Consider the following 18,611-nt stretch of genomic DNA (forward strand, 5'->3'; position numbering starts at 1 on the left):
TTAACTGTGCATTTCACTTTGACTCTGACTCTGGCTCTGACACCGCCTGTGACTATGTGGCTGTTGCATTGCGGCTGTGGCATATCAAAACGTTTATTAATTTATTTAAATTCAAGTCCTGCGGCCATTCCACACTGTTTGACACCGCGTTCGCTCCTCGTTCAGCCCACTTTTTATTGATTGCACACAAATTTATGAGGTGCAATGCGAGCGCTCCACTCGTTTGTGGGTGTTTACTATTTGTGGCATGCAACAGCAATTCTTCATTATGACAGCGTTGCATATATTACAATGTGCAAATATAAATTATTCCTGCCGAATTCAGTTTGAGGTCAAACGGTGGGTTAAGTGTTCACTTGCATTGCCCAGAAGACGTTAGAGAGATATGGCATTATTCTCAGTTAGTCAGTTTAAGTTTATTATTAGAAATGCTTGAAGGCGTTTCATATATAGTAGTCTTTAAATCTAGAAATTGCCTTGAATAACTACAGCGCATTTTTGAGAATTCAACCAATGATTTGAGAAGAAAGGGGCAATACCATTGTTATCCAAATAGCAATCATATAGGAACCATAAAGATTTTAAGCTGTAAATCTTTGAATAACAATTATTTCAAAAAATGTTTAGATTACTATCCAGCAATTCAGACAGGTGCTGAAAACCTCAAAATTCGTAGAAAACTAGACCTCTCTATAAACGAGAAGCTTAAGTCAGTTTCTCCATAAATAAATTAGTACGTAAGCTCAAGAATTCTCTGCAAATTCCTTAAGCTAAGTACATAGTGAAGTCTGATAATATGTAATTTAATTTCTAAGCACACCCAAATACCTTTGATTACACTGAGATACAGTAGTTTTGTATTATGAGGTTTCTTACCCGATTTTGTATAATTTTGCCATGCTGATTGCAAATCTGTAGTCACTTTTTCTTTAACAGTTTTTATTTTCGAAATATGAACATAATACATTTTTAGCCAAAATAACTACAATTTAAGAATTAAAAAATATATTTCTCTTAAGATGAAAACTACTTTATTTTTTGTGCTTTTCTTGCATAAGTAGAAACATCAGTCTTGCTTTGACTGCTTCAGCAGCAATCAGCCATCATACTTGCATTCCAACGACGCTGATATCGCTCTTCCACACTGCAAATATACTGATGAAAGCGTTCTCCTTGTTCTTAGCTAAGTCGCCTACATTTTCTGGGCGATGGCAAAAGGCAAATGGCTGAAAAGTAAGTTGCAATGTGTTGTATGTAGTTTGGAGACTTTTTATTCCCTAAGAAAGTTTGCGCAACTCAAATAAATTCAATCCAAACAGATTCAAACTTAGCTGTCATACAATCAGTAAAATGTTAGTGCTTTATTACTTAGTTCCCTCACTTGAACACCGTCAAAAATACCAACTTAAATTTTTTCTGTGCTCAATTCCTTTTCGGAAATATTTTAGTGATATATTCAAAACATCCCTCGTCGTTGTTAAGAGAATTTACAAACTGTTTTATCAAACCTAACTTAAATGAAGAGGAGGTAATATAATGCGGTGTCTGGCTACTAGAGTAGCACTTATTATATTCATAATACCCGGTACTAAATACACTCTCAAATGCCAAACTTTTTCAGTCCAGTGTTCTGTTTTGGTTCAGCTAGTCCATAAGCACATAAAACGGGCGTATTTGGTATATCCTCCTTGTTAACCCAAAAGAAAATTTAATATTTTAAGATCGACGCATATTAGCCAGTTAGGTTCTAGATATTTCATTCCCAAAGTAGTCCGAATAGGTATTTTTTATAGAATTAGACGCACTTTAACGGCATTCTCTAAACATATAGTTACCAAAAACAGCACAAAAACTACTCGAATCATTTAAAAAATTTCTGCTTAATGTAGACTTAGCGATTTATTTATGTAAATTTGTGATTTTTTGCTCTAAAATTTATTTCAAGTAAGCCGAGTAACGATATTTCAAGAAGTATTTGCATCACTAAAACGAAAGCTACTAGAAGGAAACTGAGGTTATATTTGAAATCAGCGACGTCAAATTAGTAAGAAACAGTTTGAAAACTTCATAAAACGAAAAAAGGTTTAATTTTGTTTACCAGTGTTATCGAACAGCTAATACTAAAAAGTCAAAGTTTGGAGTTTTCTAACCTGAGACCAGCTTATTGTTTCATTTATCTATTTTAATTTATCAGCTATTTATAACTAATTAATTTTTATGCATAATTACAAAATAAAATACTAATAATTAACTCTACTCTCTTGGTTTCAGTTCAAAAATGCTTCATTATTAAAAGTAAGTACGCTTGACTTAATATTGAGTCTTTGTTTTAATATTTAAGACAGTGTACTTGTAGATAAACGAGCCCACACTCAGTTCATGTTGCTCTTAACTCTCCCATGAGCTATATTTCTGCTAATATATTTTCCTGTCTACATATGTTTTCACATGTATGATAAATTCGCATAAATAATAGTCATAGCTTATCAATATATTATTATATCTTTATGATTTGTGGGATCGCTTTTGCTGTTGTTGTTGTTACAACATCCGCAGCTTCCGGTGTGAATGAAGAAAATGCTGGCTGGCCTGCTTTCAAGCAAAAACTGATATTGCTAATTGCCAACAGTAATAATTTGCCAACAACATAACAACAACAACAAGACACAATACAACGGAATAAAAAAATGTGTAATGATTGCGTTAAAACAAAGGATGTTTGAAAAAAATAAAGCACGCGAGAAAATTGAAGTAGGGTTGTACTCACTCCTATGTAAGCCAGTATATTATGCTGGCAACAGTTATCGACATTCCGCCCTTCCGTATTTACCGCCCGTGTTAAACAAAGTTTGTCAAAAGTTATGCCCGTAGTGGCAACGTAGAGAGAGAGTCAGTTGTTCTCTTTTGTTTTCATTGAACCAATGTTGCCATTATTCTATTTGTATACAAGATTTTCACACATTTAAATTTTTAGTTATAATTTTTCATAATGTAAAAGCTCAAAACTAAATCCAGCTATTAAAAACAGTCTACCTATTTATAAATAATTGTATTCGACTGTGATTTTGAGTTAGTTTAAGAACATTTCAAATATATTCAAGCTTATTCTTTAATTACTACAAAATATGGAGACTGCCAACAATGCGTTGCAAGAGAGCTGACTCGTTTCTATGGAAAAAATGCAATTTTTGCAAATATCCCACGACACGCTCGGTAGAAGCTGTGGTGAGTGTTCATTCACACATCAGCTGATTCGGTGTGTGGTTTTGCGTCGGTGACTGTTTCCAGCATTAGAAGGTTGCGAAATATGTTCCGCAGCAGCTACCACTTGTGCATTACAAGCACATTTAAGTACTTTGTGTGCAAATTACTATAAATTCAAGAATGAGGTGAGAGTCTGAACTCGCCTCTTAAGTGGTTTGCGTACTGAGTTAATGAGGAAGCACCGAAAGCCTTCTACACAAAAATTATGTGAGGTATTTGTGTGTGCGTGTGTATGGGTGTGTGCATAAACAGGTGTGTTGGCCAAATTGTGGTAATAAATGTTGATTGCAAATTATTCATTAGTCGGTTGAGGAAGTGCCCTGCTACCTGTTGCTTATTAAACTCAATTGGTGATAAATTTGGCGATGTTCGGTAGCCGAAATCGTAGTTAATTGACAAACACCAATAAAGAAACACGAGCATGCCAATCAGCATACTTATACACACATACCATCATATATAGATGCCTGAACGGGAGCATTAAAAGCAGCCTCCAAAACGGAGCAGCGGCAAACAAGTAATTGATAGTGCTTCTGGTGTTGAGCAAAGCCAGCGTTGCGGCAACTTATTTGGCAAGTGTAGCACGTTTGCTTTTTTAATTAAAATTCAACAGCAAATTCGGTTAGCGGTTATAAAAAGGTATAGATGAAGAGCCAACAGACGCTAAGAGCAGCATTTGATCGCAGAAATTATTGTGATATATATCGATAAACAAAACTGATGATACTGTTTTGAAAACATTAATGCAAACGTTATGTAAAGAGCACCCTGTATTTCCACGCTCTAATTGCGTATAGTTCAGCATCTCTACGAAATTTGAACGATTTTTCTAAGCATTTTTTATCTCATTAAAGAAATGGTAGTGGTTATGAACCAATTTTGTTCAATTTCGAAAGCAACTTACGGTATCACTAATGCTTAGTCAGAATTTACTTAACTGGGCTTAACCGGTTTCAGTTGCAGTAACTAAGTAAAGTGGATGAGAATAACACAAGATAAAATATTAACTTTGGTGGCACTGAAGCTATAATACCCTTTACAAAAACAAAGATGCCTTAAAAAAGCTTTGATCGGTCAATATGTATGGCAGCTATATGCTATAGTAATCCGAACTGAAGTATTTCTTCGGAGCTTGCATAATTGGCTTAGGCAATAATCCATGTCAATTGATCGTGAAGATACCGCGTCAAATAAAAAAGTTTCCCATACAAGAACTTGATACCGATCGCTCGGTTTGTATGGCAGCTATATGATATAGTGGTCCGATATCGGCCGTTTCGACAAAGGAGCAGCTACTTGGTGAGAAAATGTCAAGTGCTAAATTTCAGATCGATGTCGCAAAAACTGAGGGACGAGTTCGCGTATGTACAAACAGACAGACAGACGAACAGACAGACAGGCTTAATCGACTCATCTCATCATGCTGATTACTTAAATATATGCTTTATAGAATCTTTTACGTTTCCTTATTAGTGTTACAAACATTGTGACAAACTTAATATAACCTGTTCACCCTGTGAAGATATTAAGTTATATAAGTTATGTGTAATCGAGCGAGAGATAACGCTTTGAAATTATATATTTCTTATGCCTTTCTGACTTTTTGGCTCAAACGATTTAGAATTTACTCCATCTATTGCATTAAAGAAAATATATTAGTCCGGTGCTTTTCCTTCCACGATGCCCAAATTTCATTTAAAATGAGATAGTAGTAAATTGAATACTCTCCAACAAGTTTTTATCACTTCCAACACACAGTGCTCCTGACTTCGATGTAATTCACGTAAAACTGGTAGCCGACTCATTTCGTGCATGTGCGCACATCAACTCACACACACACACACATACACATACTTAATTTCTTTATGAATTTCGAATGCCACAAATCATATGCACAGCATGATATGCTGATTGGACGCAGGCAAACATGGACAATAAATGGTGCCAGCAAATGAGCCAAAGCAGAACGCAACAACAAGAGTCAAGTCTATATGTAACGCACACATACACACTCAGCTATGTATGTACGAGTATATATGTACGTAAGCAGCAAATAAATTTCTTTAAATGGCAGCATTTGCCTTTGGGCTATGTAATTAAGGAGCACATACTTAGTTGTAGCTTTAAAGAAATGATAGATATAAAAACAAAAACAATAATAAAATGCCAGCTAGCAAACAAGCAGTCTCAAATTTAGTGGCAACATAAATTATGCGCCGCTAATCAAAGAGTCGGCTCATTAAAGTTACATATTTACAAAGCATCAGCAATAATAATGATTGCCGCTAAATACCGAAAGGCAGAAATATGATTAATTTATATTAGAACAATCGAAAAGGGCCGCAGCCAGCTGTAGGAAGCTTATAAATCATGGGGCGTAACAAAAATTTCAACGCGAGTAAAAGTAGTAAGACAAAACCAAACAAAATTGTTTTGTTTAATTTTTTTTACACTGAAAAAAATATGTATTGCGGCAATATTTGATGTGTTCTAAAAAAATGTATGCATGTAATGTCTGTTTGGAGCAGCTTTGAAGTACATAATACTAACTATATTTGAGATTTGCTGTACTAGACTGCGGTATTTTATAACTATATTTTACTTACATACACCACTCTTTTTAAGCATTGCAGAGTATCCTGTATATTCGAAGATTCCAGAGATTAGTAAATTTTTATTTTTCAGTCAACTAATACTCAGCTGCAATTAATTCTTAAAAACATATGTGCTCTAAGCAAGTACGTGAAAATTAGCAGTGTAATTTTCAAAACAGAATATTCAATTTTACACAATATTTCTCTCGGTCTCCTCACTTTTTATACCCTAAACAGGGTAAATTAAGTTTGCAACGAAGTTTGTAACACCTAAAAGGAAAGGTCGGAGACCATATAAAATATATACATGCAAGTAAATGAGAACTGAGTTACTTTAGCCATGTCCGTCTGTATGTATATACGCGAACTCGTCCCTCATTTTTTGAGATATCCATCTGAAATTTTGCACCTGTCCTTTTCTCTCAAAGAAGCTGCTCATTTGTCGGAACGGTCGATTTTGGACTACTATAGCATATAGCTGCCATACAAACTGAACGATCGGCATCAAATGCTTGTATAGGAAACTTTTTTATTTGACGTAATATCTTCACGAAATTCGGCACGAGTTATTTTCTAAAGCAACAATGTAAGCTCCGACGAAATTGTACAGATCGGATGACTATAGCATATAGCTGCCATACAAGTTGAACGATCGGAATCAAGTGTTTGTATGGAATCTTTGTATTTGTGAAGGGTATTACAGCTTCGGTGCAACCGAATTTAACTTTTTTTCTTGTTTATTTAACTGCTTGCTACAAAACTTTCAGTGCTGTCGCGCCTACTGCTGCTAATGACTTATCAACTTGTTCCTCCACAAAGTCTTTTCATTACAGGCTTTTACTCGGTTGTTAGTTCTTAGTTTTCCTTTTATGTTTGGCTTCTTCGCTTCACCCTGCCAATTAGTGCGACCCTTATGGTCCGCTACTTATTATAATAATTTGAAATTCTGCTTGGCTGCGCATGCGCGCACGTAAAGCGTTTTCAATGCGCGCTACAAAAAACAAAAAAAAAATTCCAAATGTCTTGCGTTCGTACGCTTAATGGCTGTGTGGTATTTAACTAACATTTGCCTGTGTTTAATGTAAATTATTGTTGTTGTTATGTAAGTTGTTTGCAGCACGGCAGGTATCATTTGTGGATTAAATTATGAGGCGTAAAAAGGTATTTGCCATTAATTGTCTACAACTACGTGCTTATGTGTATGCAAGTGGCAGCGCCAAAGTGGAGAACACAGTAGCAACAATAAAAGTATCAAATATGTATGTGTGTAAATAAATATTTATTAGTAAACGTGGCTAGTAGCGTAGCATGTTAGTACATGTGTAAGCAAGCATTAGTCTAGCTGTGTGCAGACATGGAGCTGTAATAAATTCTACATTCGCGTATGAGGAGCCACGAATGGAGCATAATTTAGTATAAACGGCAACTGCGAACACTTTGCGCATGCGTGCAATGCCGTGCTTCCGTGGCTAACAACTTATACCGCCCGCTAGTCGACATGTCCACAGTGCAGCTAACTGTCTAGCGCGCTTTGCTTTCAAATACAAAGTTACGAAAATCTCACAATAATTCATTGTCTTCTATTTATATTTATTAATCGTATATTCTTCGTTTTCAATATTTATGGTGGGAATTTGAAAATCTACGAAAATTGCATACTAAAATCAGGCATTTACACTTTGCCGTCTGCAGCGGTGCAATTTCACCACACGTGTTCTAAGGCTGAGCACACATTCGAGCGAAGCGTGCAACAAAATCGCCTCAAAAGTGATTTGAAATGTTTAATTCTATTATAGCGAAAATATTTAGTTTTTCTGCGCTTTATTTTTGGTTTTCGCTTTTTTGTCGCTCCACTATGTTCCTAGCCTAAGCTGCTCTTGTATTTTGTCGCTTACTTTGTATTTTTATTTACTATGTCTTCAATGCTTAAACAATCATCCATCACTCAAAAAAATTTCATAATTGTATATAATGCATTTTTATGTGCAACTTCGCCACATACAGGGCATTAAAATGTGCTTCATTTGAATTTATTGACATTCCTTGGTTACTTAAGTGGTTTATTTACCTCAGAGCACATACGTACATACCTAAAAGCTATGGCACTTATACATATAAGAGCAGAGAGGTAACTTGTTGAGCAAATATATTTATGTTTGTATTTGTAAAAATATGGGGGGGGGGGGGGTGTTCCTGCTTTGTGGAAGGTGTCGAAATTATGGCTTTCCGATCTGACATAAGCCTGGATAGTTGCGCCTCACTCATAGTCTCATTATCTTTAGAGAGCTCATTGAGGGGGTTCCTGCTTTGTGGAAGGTGTCGAAATTATGGCTTTCCGATCTGACATAAGCCTGGATAGTTGCGCCTCACTCATAGTCTCATTATCTTTAGAGAGCTCATTGAGTAAAAGCCTATTAAAACAATATATATATATATATATCTACAGAGTTAGCAATTACTGCGCTGTTCTCTTGTTGTCAGTGATTTTAGTTATACAAGTACTGAACAAATATCGACAAATTTATGTACAGCAAAGACCTCCGAGAAAATTAGCAGGTAAATCATACGAGTGTGTGCTAATAATTCTCTCTTTGGGTTATGTATAATATCAGCAAGAGAAAGACTTTATAGAGTTTAAGACATGAATCAGCATACTTAAGCAAGCCAATATAAATTATAATTCCAACACCAACAATTTCCAACTTAAAATGCCACAAAGCGTTGCCCGTTCCATTGGCTGTTCATCGAGCGATCTGTCTGATCCATCAGCCGCAATGTGCCATTAACCTAAATTTCTTACAAGCAGCAATCAGCGCTTTTTCTGTATCTTCATGCAACTTAACTACAACTTTTTCAATTTATTTTTATAGACAGTATTTGTTTTTTATTTTTTGTTATTTAATCGCTGAATGTCGAAGCAGCGTAAAGCGCTCTGCCAGCTTGCTTATTCCAGTATTTGTTTTTTAGCCCACTTCCTGTGGCACTCTGCGCGAGCGGCATTGCATTTCTATTATTAGTCGCGTAATTATGCGCAGCTTTAAGCGACGGCGCTACGACGCAACGGAACTAGCCTCAAGCAAGCGCGATCTGCCTGCGAACATGCGCAACACGAGGCGTGTTGCTGCATGACTTGTTCATTTGTGTCGCACACGGATGAGAACTAGCACTTTTGTGTTAGAAAAGTGTGTGCAGCAAAAACAAGAAATTATGTGAAATTACTTGTACGAGGCTTGTAAATTGAATTGAACAGGTTCGGTTACAAATTTTTACTTATGTAATAACTATTGGCGTGCAATGGATCAGCCGTTTAGTCTAGACTGCAAGATGAAGTCGGAAATTGGCGGAAATGGGCAGGCCAAATTGAATTCTAAGCTGTATGTGTTTAGCGCGCATCTGCGTAACACAAACGTGTGTTTGTCAAGTGAAATGTTTTATTCGATGTAAAATCTGCTTGTTCAGCGCTTAAATCACTTTAAATCTTGCTTTATTAAATGTTTAATTAACATGCTAAATGGAGTTAAGTGATTCTGCTTTTAATGGTAGCTGGTTGTTTGAAATACATAAATACACAAAACATATTACATTTTAGATTTTTTTTGAGGACTGTGGTTTTCTACTCTAAAATGGCTTATATTAACGAAAGTTTTAAGATATTTTCGTCTTTTAAGCAGGGACCGTAAATAATAACTATTGTTGGAATTTTTAAATGCAAAAATCAAGCACTTAAAATCGACATACAAAAAACAGATAACTTCATGTTAAGCCTTTTTCAACGATCTTAGCATTTGCATGATGAGCTTTTAATTTCGGATTTTTATAATTTTCTTCACCGAAAATGATTAATTTTGATTAAATTTACAATAAATCATAAACAATTATTATTTTTGAGCAAAAAAATAAAATTCACATATCATCATAATTTTTGAGCAAAAAAATATAAAAAATAAAAATTATTATTTACTATTTTTTTTTATATTTTTTTGTTTTTATGCTCAAAATAAAACTCATTTTTAGTTCACCGGTTTCTTATGAATGCTTTTGCTAACTTCGTTGCATGTTCTTTTAGAACAAATCTCAAGCAGCAAATTTAGGAAGGTATTGCCACGCCCCTTTACCAAGCCTCCAAAAATTAAAAAAAATAATATCAAGCGTAATTATGGAGCTAGGGCCTAGGATATGCACATAGCTTGGCTTGCATTACTATTGTAAATTTTATCGTTAAAGGATCCAAAACAAAAAAGTTTTTCAAAAAATTATTTCTGTAGGTAAAAATGAAAGAGAAAAAGTAAATATACTTTTGTTCGAAAAGGTCATGCAACGAAGTTAACAACACACTTCATAAGAAACTTGTAACCATAAATGAGTGTTATGTTGAAGAAAAATAAAATAATAATAATAATAAAAATTTTTACTTTTTTTTTGCTCAAAAATAATGATAATATACGATTTATTATAATATTAATCAAAATTAATCATTATTGCTGAAGAAAATCGTATTATATACTACTTTTGTTCTAAAAGAGCATGTTACGGAGTTAGCAAAACACTTCATAAGAAACTTGTGGTCAAAAGTGAGTTTTATTTTGAGTAATAAAAAAAAATCATAAATAATGATTATTTTTGATTTATTAATTATTTTATGTTGCTCAAAATAATGATTTTTTTATTTATTTATTTTTTGTTTTTTTTCGTTTTCTCAAAAATAATATAATAATAATTTATGATTTATTGTAAAATTAATCAAAATTTATCATTATCGATAAAAGAAATCGTAAAACTTAATGCATAATGATTTTTACGTGATTTTGAAATAAAACTTATATTGATTACGGTCTCTGTTTTTAAGTATTATATTAAGTTTCTGCGTGATTTTCCGACTGCGATCATCAGAGTTTTGATCACAAAAAAATGTTTTGCCTCACTCATAAGCACTTACGACATGTTTGCTTTCATCTCAAAAATCAAGCTGTATATATGGTATATATATACGCATGTATATATGCCACATTTTGGCCCGTAGTCTGCAGTACACTTATAAAAAGAAATAAAATTTTGCTGGCTGTGTCGACACATTCACCTAAAAGCCATAAATCGCAGCGGAATCCTGACCAGCACACCAAGAGAAGCTCAAAATTCCATAAGCTCACAGCAAGCTGGCGAAAATAAGTCAAGCAGCCCACCAGCCAACGAAGCAGATACGCAGCCAAATGGGCAGAGAACAAAAATAAATACAAAGAAGTAAGTAAACTGTCAAACTAACGCCATTCAAAAACGCATTCAACTGACAGCGACGCAACCAGCAATAAAAACAACAAAAACTGCAAACATTTAAAAAATAAAATAAAAATGCAACAGCAGAAAAATACTTGAAAGGTGTGAAGCGCAGAATAACAGCATGCTTGTGTTGTTGCTGCATTTTTTGTGCTAGCGTTTGAGCAGGTCGAGACAGGCAGGCGGCAGTCAAGCTGTCAAAGTGGTAGCAAAGCGCATGTTGCATGTGTACAAATGTTTCTGTTTGTGAGTAGATTTGGGCCTGTGTGCGATGCCGTTATACTACTCTGACATATAAGTTGCATATACGTATAAGTATATATGTAAGACACAAATTCTGTTTGTTGTTGTTGCTTAGAAAGTGCGCATTTTTGTGAAGTTATATTTCTAATTTTATATTTTCTTATTTAAATAGCTGCTTTTTCTAACTCATTCACCTCTTTTGCATTGCACTGCTTCGCACAAGCGCTGCTACGCCTCCACATGTTACATGCAGCATGCAACACAATGCAATCAGCCAGCAATTGTGCGTCTGTCTGCCAAAGACTGATCTGCATGCAACAATACATATGTAAGATGTATGTATGTGTGTGCAAGTATGCATGTGTGCGCGTTTTCATTCATGCCACATGCGTGGGTGGGCATCAAAGGCCATCAGCCAAAATGCGCACAAACTGCTGCGGCGTGTGGTGAAGCAATAAGCAAATTCTTAAGATAACTGTGATTCAACGCTGTGTCATATGTGGTTTCTTGCAACTGATATTCAACAAATAATTTTCAAAAATATTTTAAAAATATTTTAGCTGAAATAAAAATATTGTTTGTAATTATTTATTTATTTTTTTCTGTTTAATAAATAAACTAAGAAGCTTTGCACTACTTTGTGCACTTTACGCACTCGCTTTTATTCCAAAGTGTTACTTCCCGGAAACTGTCACATGCCTCCGCCGCATTTATCTACTCTCTGCTGAGCATACACAATCACTTGCATTTGGCAACGGCACTTTTTGCTCATGTTAGCTTGTGGCAGCTTTGCAAACCAAATAAAAACACAACTCTAATTTCACATCATCATGACAACTGCCGCATGTGCATGTTGTTGTTTTGTCCACGGCCTCGTCTGTTATGGTCTATCGAGCAGCTAAATGTTATTGCCATGAATGTATGTGCGTGTGTGTGTGTGTTTGCTTGGCAGATTTCTTGTTGTGTGCACACTTGAGTGGCCGTTGGCGAGTCGAACTGTTTATGTCGTGCTGTGATGTTTTATACTTTGGCAATTACTTGCTTTTGTTGTTGTGATTGTTTAGCGCAAATATGTACCGCACGTTGCACACGAGCTATGCAAACAATGCGCACAGCTGACGTGTTTGCTTTTTTTACGAAAAACTAATTAAGGTTGTCTGCGCCGCCAGCAGAGCGATTGCTGTTGTTTTTTTTTGCTAGTAAACAAAACAAGCTAATTGTGTGGAATTGGCTGGTTAAAGTTATACAATTTTAAAAATCAATAAATATTAAATGTCTTTTTAATAATTTAATATGCAAAATATTTTTTTTTTTTAAATAAATCTGAAATAGCCGCACTATTTATCTTTATTTCCGCTCTTTTGGGTTTTACATTTGTTTTATTGTATATTATTTTTAATTACATTTTGGTTGTTAATCAAGCCTCGAACTCATTCAACATAAAACGTAAAAAGCAAAACTCATTTAAAACGCCATTTTGTCAGCTATAAACGCATTAATTGCTTTGCAAATCAAACGACTTAAGCAACAAACTCGATTCGCTTGTCTGGCGAGCCCATAAAACCAACGCCTATACATTCGATTTTAATTTAAACAAGAAGAAACATTAACTTCGGTTGCACCGAACCTACATATAATACCCTTCACAAATAGAAAAAGTTCCTTAAAAGAGCTTGATTTTAGTTTGTATGACAGCTATATGCTATAGTGATTCGATAGAAACAATTACTTCGGAAATTCTTTTATTGCCTTAGATAATGATTCATTCCAAATTTCATGAGATATCTCATCAACTGAAAAAGTTATCCATACAAGCACTTGATGCCGATCGTTCTGTTTGTATGACAACTATTTGCTATAGTGACCCGATATCAGCAGTTCCGACATATGTGCAGCTTCTTGGTGCAAAAATATCAAATGTTAAATATTAGATCGATATCTGATAAACTGATGGAGTAGATCGCATATATACAGACAGACGGATAGACGAATAAGACTTAATCGACTCAGCTCATTATGCTGATAATTTATATATTATATATACATTTTATAGGGTATATAGGTAGCATTTCACACTCATTTACAAGTCGAAAAGTAACCGAAAAACATTTATATATTATATAGCAGAAACATGTTTTTATTTAGTGCCAATTGGCGTCTAATGGCTAACTGCGACCATTAAAATGTGTTTCGAGTCTCGAATGCAATGACTTTTATGCGCCAATTTCAGAGCTTTATTTTGTATTAAATTTCATTGAATAAAACATGTTTACGCATTTTACTGCAAAACATGCGCGAATGCACTTATATACTATCAATTGGTTTGATAAAAAGCAAACAAATATAAATAAATGAATTATGACAAATATTTTGAAAAAATCAGTATGCCCCCACACCTTTCCCACTATTAAGATGCAATAAATCTTTATAAAATATGACATAAACAACAACAAACGGGCCAAATCTCCACATAAGCAAGCAAATACTCGACAGTCACACACACACACATATGCAACGCGCCAATAGAAAATATAAACAAAAGCAGTTATTTTCTAATAGTGTGCAACTCTCCAGACAACGTCAATAATTCAAACGCTGATGACAGCGCAATAACAACAACTACAATCTCATAACAACAGCAACGTGATTGCGCATGCGCAGGCGCACGACTGACATAACGACCAAATAAACAGACACGCTGCTGCGGCAAGGTGGCAAGGCGCTGACAAACAGACAATAGCAATTAGCGCAGCACTTAATTGCAATTAAAATGACAAATCAAATCATTTCAAATCAAAGCGACAGCTAGCAAATGAAACAAAAAAACACAAAACGTTGCAAAAAATATATAATAAATGTAATGCGCAAAAATGTGTGTAAAAAATATGCATTCATATGTGAGACAATAACAATTGCGAAATGTCGATTATTTCACGCTTCGAGTGACAGCTGTGATTGCAGGCAGGAAATGGCTGACATTTGGCACGCAAAAGACTGCATTGAGTGGCTTGACTTTATGTACACACACACAAGCACACATTGACGTACAAACATATTGAGGCTCTTGCTCAAACTATATTTGAGTTCTTCATAGAATATTTCAATGGCGCAGCCTCACTACTAACGGCGAAGCAGGTAAAATTAACAAACGCGCTGAAGAAATGTGAAATTAGTAAGCGGCAGCCGTTTGCTGACTCCTGCGCTGTAGCCAATGTATATTGGTTGATTGTGGTTGCTGCATGCCACAGTTGCTCATGTTGCCGTTTAGCAAGTTAGTTAGTCATTTGCCTGCTTACGCTTATTCAACATTTTCTGCCAATTGTTGGCTAATTAAAGTTTATTGGCTTTCTTGCTGCGCATTGCTGCTCGGCTTTAATCGTTTTTGTTTTTGCCACGTTAGATGTCATATGTATTTCGCTATGCCTTATATGTATTCGAACTTAGTAGCAAATGAAAAATAAATGTGTGGTATTGATTTTTGTTGATGGCATTTTGATGACTAGTATTTAGTTGTTGTTATTTAAATTGCCCAATCAATTGCGAATGTTATGTGTAAGTTGCGCACGGTAATAGCAGTAGCCGCCGCAATGGGTTTTAAATGAACAGTTATGGTTTTCTTAAATGATAATTTATGGCTGATCTTAAGTTTTACGCTATAAGTTAAAATATAGCATATAGGCATTTGACAGGAACACGAAAAAGTGGTACAAAAAAAAACTGTCAAACGATTGCGCTAAACTCTGCAAGAGTCTGCTTCTTGACACTATTGGTAGGCTACAGCAGTTAGTGGTGATCGTTTTTGATATACCATATCCAAAACGTGATAAACTTAACCTAAAAATGTGTAAAAGAAACTGCGTTTCCACATTACTGACTTTGTTTATGTGTCATATAATACTTTTGGCTGTGCGAATATGTCCAATTTTTTGCCAAATAATCGTAATTTGCGGAAGTGTTGATTTTCTTCGTAACTCCAAAAAGTTTACGGTGGTGCTGCCCCAAGTGAAACAACGTGCCGTGTTTGGTTTAGTCGCTTCATAGACGGCTATTTCGATATTCCGCGGGGGTAAGCCCAAATACCTTCGATAACGGTGAATTGTAGACGTTGCTCGCTGAGGATCCGATGAGCATTAAATGGGGAACGATATCGACTTCAATTGATGGAATTGCGCGAAAAGCGGCCTCAATAACAGAAGAGGCACGAAAAAGTGCAGTAAGCTGCATGACAACACTCGGCCTCACAATGCCAAACCTATTAAAACCCACCTGGCAACGCTTAAGGGGTTACATGGGTTTCGTAGAGCAAAAAACGCGCTATTTTCAATAACTTTTTTTCATATAAAAAATTCAATATTTTATTCAAATTTATTATTTCAAAGATACATATTTGATAAAGGTTGTGACTAGTGATGGGCAATACTTCAAACAATTCATTTGTAACCATTTGCTTGCAAGAAAATTGTCTTTTCATTAAAAAATAAAACAGCGGCAACTTAGTTGCGCAGCTAATACATTGAGATTACTCCACAATAAACCAACAAGCTTAACAACAAACCGAAAATTCTTGCGCAATTTTTATTAAAAATTTTAATTTTTACGAGTAAATGCACCCTAAGTACAGAGTGTATGTTAATTACCTAGAATATACAAAATTATTTTTTCTTAAATATAAACCGAACTCAAATATATTACAGCCGCAACAAAGTTGTTTAACTGCCGGCTGCTCGCCATTAAATAAATGGCAGCAAAATATTTTAATCTAAAAAATGATCTCATATAAAATGCAGAACTTAACAACAGCCGATTGCTGCCGAATAAGAGTAAAATATGTTCGCATTAATTCCACACGCGTGCGCATAATTTCTTCACGAGCAATCGGCGAAGGCGCTGATGGGCAGTAAATATGTTTGGGCACATAAATGTATGCTGCTACACGGCAAGGGGCACCATAAAGCGCTACAACAGACATGAGGCATGCACATTGCGGCATAAAAATGCTGGTATTGTTGTTGCTGTGCTGCTGTTGTTTTTTGTGGTTACCAACTAGTAATTCTCACCATAATTTACGCTTGGCCACAAAATCAGCCATATAGAATACAGACACTAACTGCTTGCACCCTAACACACATTACGCCACTGCAGCCATACAGCAGGTAATATATATATATATATATATATATAGATATTTATGTGGTATATATATTGACCGGCGCATAAGTTGACATTGGCCGTCGTCGTAGCTTCAACGCCACCACAGCATCAACGCCAACGGCAAAATACCGAGTTGCCACATCATTACTTGCTGCTTCGCAAATCGCCTATTGCTGCTTGCTCTTTGGTCGTCACCAACAATAATAGCAAAAACAACAAACCAGTGAGACACATCACTGACGTCCCCTATGGCAGACTGTCGTGATCGCATTTGTGCTGTGACTGTCGGCTTCTTAGTGAACGCAACATAACAAAACAGCCGACCGGTGGCGCGTTGGTTGCAGCGCTGAATGTTGCCTCGTAAATTTCTTATAAATTATGAAACATGAAATTAGTTGACTATTGACGATGCGGCCGATTATCTCCGATACCCACAAAGCGAACTCAATAAGTCGCAGCGCGCGCAGCTTGAGCATGGCAGGCCGCACATTCCAGCAGGGCGGCGTCGTGCACAGCTTATGCGCTGCGACATTTGCTGCCACAAAACATCACAAGGCGTACAGCGCAACGTAAGGACTTAAGCACTTAGGAGCCACATTGGTATGCAATTAATGTAGTAGTTCGTTTACATTTGAACGCTGCAACGCACAGTCACAGCTGCAGTCGCAGTCACATAAGCATCTATGATGCGATGTCTTAGACACTAGTTGCAACACTACATACATGCACACATTGCATGCGCACAGCAACGCTTTTGGTTAGCAACCGGTTGAGTAGCCGGTTTGGTGGCACTTTTTTGCGGTCGCCCATTGCAAGCTGCTAGTTGTTGTCACCGTTGTGTGTTGCCGGTACGCACACATGTTGCAGTTGCACGTTCGCAGCAATGTTGCAACATTGTGTTAGCAGTCGGCCGCCTTGTCGCTTTATGGTATATAATATGTGTGGCACGTACACGCGCAAAATGCGACAATCTATTTGCTACGAAATTGTCGCGGTGCTGTTGCTATTTCGTTAATAAATACAGCTATGCGCTGCAGTTTGTATGTAATTATGTTGGCATGTCTGCGCGCAAAATGACAAAATCGCAAATCGCCATTTGATTTTTCTTATAAAACTTGCTGGCCACATTTCAACGTGTAATCGTTAATTAATGAATATCACGTGAGGGAATTCGATGAATTTCGTATTTATAATGAATTTATGTAATTGAAATGACAATTATAAACTCGCAAGTATTGGAATTATTCGGACCATGCTAATCCCACAATGGTTGCTTGTATTTAATTGCTCTTAGTTTTGGTCACAAAGTAATTAATTACTTTGGTAAAGAGTACACATATAAAATATTGTATTTGAAAAAAATTTCTAAACCATTTAATATTTATCAAATTGAAAGCATTCTTTTGTTTTTCAATAAATATAAAGCGGTGCAACATTTAATAAAATGAAAGAGTACATATAAAGGGGTTTTCAATAAGAGTGATATAATTTTTTTCTTAAAAAAAACTACGTTAATTGTTAAGGAAATCTTAATGCTTTTTTGTTTAATGGGAAGTATAATCGATGGAATTAAGTTCTAAATATAACATCATTCAAATGGCCTTCAATGGAATACTTTTGCGGTAAGACGAATTCGATGAACTCAATTTTCGAGTACTTTTTACACTAAATCAAGTGTGTGTCATGAATAGCACGTTTGATATTGACTAATAAAGCTTGCAGAAAGTCTGGTTTATTGCTAAAGGCCAATGACTTCAAATAACACCACAAGCAGTCTAATTTTGTTAAATCTCAATTTCTTGAAGGTCATTCAATGTCAGAATTTCTTGAAATTATCAAATCTCTAAACTTTTCTCGCAATAATTAGGTTGTTGCACGTGCTGTGTAGCACGTAGCCCCTTGTCTTGTTGAAAGCAAATGTTGTCAAGTTCAACTTCTTCCAATTGCGGCCATAAAAAGTTGATTATCAACGCTCTACTCTACTGCTCACGACTGACAGTAACCGTATCACCAGCTTTATTTCGAAAAAAGTACGGACCGATGTTTCCAGCAGAACAAAAGCCACACAAAACTGTCCATTTAGTTGAA

At 35.7% G+C, this 18,611-nt stretch overlaps 1 protein-coding gene across 2 annotated transcripts in view; it reads left to right on the forward strand.

Annotated features, from left to right (window-relative positions):
• Window positions 1-18,611, forward strand: part of LOC106624799 (ankyrin repeat and BTB/POZ domain-containing protein 2) — an 89,082-nt gene that overhangs the window by 29,348 nt on the left and 41,123 nt on the right. Inside the window, exon 2 of one of the 2 annotated variants that reach the window (XM_070111126.1) lies at window positions 2,272-2,295. The exons of the other annotated variant lie outside the window; for it this stretch is intronic. The gene's annotated coding sequence lies outside the window, so the exon portion shown is untranslated. The remainder of the gene's footprint in view (window positions 1-2,271; window positions 2,296-18,611) is intronic. 2 annotated transcript variants of the gene reach the window in all.

The sequence above is a fragment of the Bactrocera oleae genome, chromosome 6 (assembly GCF_042242935.1).
Source record: "Bactrocera oleae isolate idBacOlea1 chromosome 6, idBacOlea1, whole genome shotgun sequence".
NCBI classification, from domain to species: Eukaryota; Metazoa; Arthropoda; class Insecta; order Diptera; family Tephritidae; genus Bactrocera; species Bactrocera oleae.